The following is a 7,330-nucleotide window of genomic DNA, read 5'->3' on the forward strand; positions in this document are numbered from 1 at the left end:
AATCAGCTTTGCAGTGTTTGGATAAGTAAGAATAGGCCATAAAACAGATGCTACCTATCTCCAGAAGAAAGAGCTAAAACAATGGGAGAGCAGTTCGTGTGCTTGTGGGGTCTGACATTGGCAGTTCTGTCATAGCAGAAGAATATACCAGAAGTTGGAGACCAGTGATTCATACCTGGCTTCAAAGGCACTGCATCAAACAGTTGGAGATTACACTGGGCTTACATGAGAGGCAATCATTCCATCTTGTATCACACTTGACTGTTGGAAAAAGTTTTTACCTATATCATCTTATACACTTTCAATCAGCTCGAGATCAACATAATGAGAGAATACAAGACTCACAGTGAGATGGTCTCTCCTCTCCTCCACTCAGAAAGCCACAAACTTGTGCTGAGAATGACGTTGCTAGGCAACCACTAACTTCTGCTCTCAGCTCTAGGACTAGATGTTCTTGCTCTCTGTGAGGAAGAAACGTCAGGGTGAAAGCACAGGACAGAGTTCGTTGATGGTGGTAAACTTGCCTGTACCCTGAAGGGTCATTGATAATTGGGTTATCTCCAAGGAAAGTTACGGACCCAAGGCAGGATTCACACGTGTCGAACTTTGGAGGGTTTTGTTGGCTCTTTGGCTTAAGCTTGTCTTGAGAGCTGTACATTTTATTTTGCCTTTCAGAAATCATCTACCAACCACTCCCAATGATATCACAGCCCTTGGTGGATTGTGTATGATTCTGTCGGCGTGTTACTGCTTTACAAGCTAGTCAGCTCCCTCTCAGGCTGCTCCCGTCCTTGGTTACAACAGAAAGGAGAAGAGAAGGAGGGAGGAGAGGTCCAGGCACCTGGGCCATGGATTCTGGGAGAAAATCACAATGAGCGAATATTAACACAAATCAGAACTCCACTCACTAGAAAATTACATGGAGCATTTTAAACGATTAGGCTACAAGCGAACAGATGCTTTATATACATATTAACCTTGGATTGTGTGATGTGGATGTCAAGAGCAGGCAGCAATCTTTTCCTATATGAAACCATGAAACCATCTCAGAGCATACCATTCCGTTCAAAAAGAGAGTGGAAAAATCATTCATTCAATGATTATAATTAAATGCTACTGAGTGACTGGCACTGTGCTAGAGACTGGGAGGTGTTACAGTGAATCAATCAGACATTGTTAGCTTCCTATAAGCTTAGAACATAGCAACAGAGAAATGTAGAACATGAATAAAAGAAGAAAGAAGCAGATCTGCCCAGTTTTTCTGGCTAACGTGTATGCAGGGGAAGAAAAAGAAGATGGGGTTCTTGGACCATGAATTGGCTAGGTAGACTATTATGGATGGAGAGAGGGCTTCGTCACGTGAGCATAGTTTCAAAAGCGTAATTACAATGATAAACTCAAAACACCTCAGGTGAATCTGAGAGAAGCAAAGGTCCTCTGTCGCTTCAGGAAGTGACAAGTGCAGGAGTCCAGGAACATATGTCCCCCACCTGGTTAGTTCAGGGAGCCTGGAGCAGTGCATACATTGCGAGAGCAGGAGGCGCATACTTTCTAGCGAGGACGCAATGCCCACTGCACTCTAGATAGGGCCAAAGGAAGAAGGGGCAGCCGTTTGTTGGGTTTTGTAGATGGGGTCTATGGCCTGATTGAGAGCCAAGTTCACCAAACTCTTCAGTCTCACCTGACTTGCTAACCTTGGATTCATTTGCTTCTGTCTCCATCAGCCTGTGTCTTCCTGATTTCTGGTTCGTACACCTGCTTCCTGGTTCATCTTTCCTGTTTCCTAGTTCATCTTCCTGCTTCCTGGTTCATTGGCCCCCAACTATTGCATCAGTCAGGAAAAACCTCCAGCTCCACATCTCACCCACTTGAACCAGACTGTACTTAACTGCTTCTATGACTGTATGAGTAACTTTCTTGATATAAAATTATGTATAATTTCTTACATTAAACATTTTCTTATGTATTATAAAGGCATCACCGACTTCACTTCTCTAGAAAACAGAGACAAACACTAGGAGCGTGAGGCCTTGGCCCAGGTCCCAATCAATGCTGTGTTGGAATTGTCAGTTGCCACTGAGTTGGCTCTGAGCCATGGAACCACATGCGTAACAGAGGGAAATGTTGCTAGGCCCTCCCCCATATTTATGACTCTCACAAAGGAACCCTACAACACAAGTGGAGAAGTAAAATCTTACCAGGTAAGAATTGAGATGATGAGAGGAATACGTGTCAGTATTGAGAGTATGAGAATGGGCAAACATTCTTTGAGGGAACTGCCGTCAGTGGGTTGAGGAAGAAATGGCTTTCTAAAAAATGGTGGGCGTAGTATTCACAGTGTTTATCTACATGGTTTTTCAAGTTTGAGTTGAGAGTCTTGGGCCAATAGTAAAGAAACAAAGCAACCTCTGTATGCTCCCCACTTTCCCTCCTCTGACATAGAACTCAGGCTTTTCTCAATCCCGCGAACCCGTAACCCACTGCTGTCATGTTGCTTCTGATCGATCCCAATCCTGTAAGGCGGACGAGAAGTGCCCCACAGAGTTTCCAAAGCCGCAAATCCTTACAGAGGCAAGCAGCCACATCTTTCTTCTGTGGGGTGACTGGATTAATTAGAATTGTCGCCCTTTCTATTTGCAGCCCAGTGCTCGACAGACTGTGCCACCGGGCTCCTTTTCATGTCTGCACTCAGAAGACACTATTGGGAGAATTCTTGTTTGAAAGGGACCCAGTTTCTTTTGCTCCCTGTATTACCCACACCCTGTCTCTCTCTGAAGTGGGCTGACTAATGCTCTGTCTCAAACAGCACTCTACTTTTCCAGCTCTGCCGCCCACAGCATTCCTTGCTTTTTTAGCTCGGTTCCAGAATTCATTGCAACGGCCCCGCAGAACTCACAGGCAATGCTCAGGATTAAGGGGTAGATGAAGGAAGTTAACAGGTTACAGTGCAGGTGAGGAATGTTCAGGACAGAGTTGTATGGTTAGGATATGTTATACAGTCCTCTTAGGATGGCGAATAAATGTCCAAAAGACATGCTACTCCATTGCACACCTCAAGCCCCGGCACTCAGCTCCAGCTCCAACCCCACCATCAGCAAACTCCTCGGTGGAATTCAATGCCCAGAGAAACCCTATTCCACAAGTGAGCTTCTGGCCCCAACGTACTCAGATCGACTTGCTGTGTGAGTTAGGAAGCCCCCCACTCGGTCTCAGCCCTAGCCCCTATTCTGCTTCTGCTGCTCCTCTGGCACCCCTCGAATGCCCAGGCTGTCTCTGGATCAGAGGTTCACTGCCCAGAGAGCTCGGGGTCCAGAGCAGGCTTCTCAGAGTGAGAGCCAGGCTTCCTGCTTCTACAGTCACTCCCCCTGTGTCCTGCAGGATGGCCATCACAGCAATTCCTGTTACCCAGCACTCAAAACCAAACAGTTCTCATCTCTTACCCCCACTAGACCCATCAAGACACGATTGTTTGGTGGAAGTCACAAAGTCTATGGCTAGAAGACTCACGTTAACCCTCCAGTTCCCTTTCCCATAGGATCACAACACTGGCCTGGATGGTCGTAAAAGGAGGAAAAGAAACGTTGGAGTGGCCCCTCAGCGCTCTTGGAGTTCAGGCTAGTTTCAAACAGGGTAATAAGATAAAATAAAAGAATCAAGTTAAATAATTTGCTGCCCTGCATTCATTTTCACAGTCAAATGGAGTTTTACATAAGCCCATTGAGTGTCATTCCAAACACTAAGTCAGCCAAACACTGCAAAGTTCCCCTTTTCTTGCTCTTCATAGAAATTGTCAATGCACAACATTTAAAGGAGACATCAAATGAAAAGATTGCATAACACATTGAGGCTCAGGCCACTGTTAACATTTTACATGATTTTACATGATGTCTACTTTGTTGGAGAACAGTCTGACAGTGGTGAGACTAGTGCTCTTCAAAAAAAATCAAGATGCGTGCAAGGCAATAGGAACCTCTCAGAAGGGCCACATCGAAAGGACGATGAATCCAGGGTGCAGTGTGGCACTGAGGAAACACATTATTATCCGCTAGTTCTGTAATATTTCCTCCCCTTACGATGAAGGCTGCTATTTGTTTTACCTCATTAATCATGTTACATTTGTATATGTTCAGTTACACAGTTAAGATTGCTTGGTACATGAAAGTCAAGATAGATTACCCTGCAGAAGCAGAAACAGGAGGAATGGTTCCCCAGGCAAGAGAGTGGTGGGGCGTGGGCACAGGAATGAGGAGCTGATAACATTGATGATTGTATAACTCCACTCAGTGGGACTGAACAACAGAACTGTATGTGAATGGATTACTGGATTGTGTAAAATATGTCAATAAAACTATCATTAAAAAAAATCAAGGTGCATAGCAAACACGTAATCCTGATCTACTTACAGAGGGACAGGCAGATGGTAATGTAAGTTGCAGTTCTATTATGACTGATTGTATCAGAAATTTCTTAACCTGAACACAGTAAAGGAGGTATAAGTGCAGAACTGAAAACTCAATGTCTAAAATTTAGACTAGACAATTTATACATTCAGGGTAGATTTTATTCCCTACGTTCCACTATAACTTAAATAGTCTTGGTTCTTGAGGAAGGATTTTGAGATGGTAGTCCATTATGAGCACAACGCCTAATAGTAGCATGTCATAATCAAGTTATGCAAGCAGATATAAACACAAAGAAAGTTTATCCTTACCATCAGCAGCCACACACGCACAAAAAGCCAGGGGTTTCAGCTACTTGCTTACAAAATCCATAGAGCAGGTGACATTAACAAATGTTGAGAAATGAAATTATGGCAAGATTCAACTGTAATATTTCCCCCAGTGTGGGAGTTTGTAAACATACTTATACACATAATCTATAGGTCTTCTATTGATTTTTTTCATCACTAGCTTAAAATGGCCCAAACTAGCATACACACATAGATCCTAGGGCCTCCGAGCATGCATAAATAAAAGATGGTCTATGCACTTAGGGGACACGTAGAAAAGTAAGGATACAAGTCAACACAAAAACTTGCATGCCAAAGGGGACAGACGGGAGGTTCCCCAGGGAGGGAGTGTAAAGGTAAATCTAAAGGACTAGATGAAGAAGGGTGTTGATGAATGGTTTGAACTGCTGAATATTTACTCTCAAATGTACACTTACAATATAGGTGAAATAGAACTCACAGGACTCATTTAAAGAGACACACAGACTCATACTCGTGACACACACTCATGACACACGGTTGGCTACCAGCAAGCAGGGTGGAGTGATCTGAGCAAAAGAAGTGGAGACGATTCTATCTTCACAATCTGTCCTTGGAGAACGATCCCTGTCGTATTCCATCAGTCCTACGGGCCAACCTGATACCAGGGGGAGAGAAAGTACACAAGGGCAGGAGCGTCAGAAAGTAAGAGTTGATGATGTTCTTTTGGAATGAAACTTCCCCAATACATGCCCATTTCTGCCTGTAGAAGCAATATCTTCTAAACTTACCTATTTTTGCTCTTCAATTAGCCATAAAATTAATTCCTCTATCATTTCTCAAAAGATCAATTATTGTGAACGAGCTGTTTGTTCACTGCTTTGGATTGACTATTATTCTGATAAAGAGCATTTTAGCCCCCATCAAACCCAATTTCAGACTTCTGATTTCCAGGACTGGACACTAGTAAATGTGCTTTTTAAGTCACTAAATTTATGGTCATTTGCTGTAGCAGAAATAGTTAATGAATACATCTGCTTACGGTCTGTGTTCTCTACCAGAACGCAAGCGCTATGGAAGCAGAAGCCATGCCATACCTGTGTTCTCAAAAATACGGCTTATACCTGGCGTTTAAGAGGGATCTATTAATATCTCTTGAATGAACAAAAAAAGCACACGAATAAGGCATCAGATGAGTCTTAAGACCTCCTTCTTAGTACGATGACTCACAAAGAGGTGTGTTGAAGACATCGAGATAATGCATGTGCTTCTTTTGCTGTTCCAGTGCCACCGCTGCTCCTTAGAATCACTCAAGACTGGGTACTATGTCCATAAATGCATAATGATATGTGAATTTATAAGAAAATACTCAGCCATCAAGAGGCTGTTTCACAAGTACTGCAGGCACTGCACCTTGAAGTAGTTTATATCTCACTCCAGCCCTTAATGTTAGAGCAACCATGGAAAAAGCAAGTTTCCATGTTGTCTTGGGGAGTGTTGTTGAATAGGTCCCAAGGGGTCATGTTCCTGGAGGACCTAGTGGAAGGGCTTCAAGGGGTTTTCTAGGCTGCAATCTTTATGAGGGGGATCACCAGGTCTGATTCTGGGGAGCAGCGGAGTAGCTTTGAACCAGCCTCCTTTTGGTTAGCAGCCAACTGCTTAACCATTGCACCACCATGGCTCCTTATTGCTACGGTACAGATCAGAACTTGAGGTCCAGAGATGCTCGGGAATTTGCTGAAGTTCACAGGAAGAATGGCAGAACCAGGATTCTAGCCAGATCACCAATGCCTGCCATGTTATTTACCATGATAAGTAGCCTCCGGGGGTCTACCTTGTTGCTGGTAAAGCAAGAAGCACATTGCTTTATAGAACGAGGGTGTGCTAAGCACACAGCATTCTCCTCACACAAAGGAAAGGGGCTGTAGTCTCATCCCCTTGTGGCACGTTCAGCTGACTATAAGCCCCAGGGGACTTCTCCTTGCCCCTGAGGGATCCCCACAGGGAAGGAGAGAGGGGGCAGCTCTAACCCCCATTCTTCAACTTCAATTGTCTTCTATGTTGGATTTCTAAATGATTTTCCTGGAAGAAAGAATTCTACTGCTAAAAATGAATAGCTCTAGAATCTGTCGGTTCCCAGGCACTCACTGCTCTTAAATAAAGTCTAGTTAGCAGCAGGTTGGCTAACAAAGAGGAAGCTCCTCACTGAGACGGACAGATACAGTGGCTGCAATAAGGGACTCAAGCAGCAGCGCTTGTGAGGATGGCGCCAGACCTGGCAGCGCTTTCTTCTGTCATAGGTAGGGCTGCTATGCGTCAGAACTGACTCCATAGAACCTCACAACGAGCAAAAGGACAGGCTATGGAAGGGGGCAGAAATCGCCACAGAGGACCACTTTGTATCGCTTGCACGGATAAACTACGATTTGAGTGTTGCCGTTTCACACAACAGGCTGCCGAATACACGCAGCTTTGAGATGAGGCTACTTGGTGCACTTGGCAGAAAAGAAAAAGGATCATTGAGACCTTTCAAAGTGAAACAGAGAAAGCATGTGTAAGCTTACAAAACAGGAAATAACAGATCTAAACATTCAGTCAGATGTTAGAATAGGACCATGCCTG

General features: G+C 44.2%; 1 non-coding gene across 1 annotated transcript; it reads left to right on the plus strand.

Moving 5' to 3' along the window:
- Positions 1 to 3,511: 3,511 nt before the first annotated feature.
- LOC142441572 (small nucleolar RNA SNORA61) lies at positions 3,512 to 3,631 on the plus strand. The gene has a single exon (XR_012782941.1). It is a non-coding gene; the product is annotated as a small nucleolar RNA SNORA61 (small nucleolar RNA).
- Positions 3,632 to 7,330: the final 3,699 nt, after the last annotated feature.

Source organism: Tenrec ecaudatus, chromosome 2 (assembly GCF_050624435.1).
Source record: "Tenrec ecaudatus isolate mTenEca1 chromosome 2, mTenEca1.hap1, whole genome shotgun sequence".
Taxonomy (NCBI): Eukaryota; Metazoa; Chordata; class Mammalia; order Afrosoricida; family Tenrecidae; genus Tenrec; species Tenrec ecaudatus.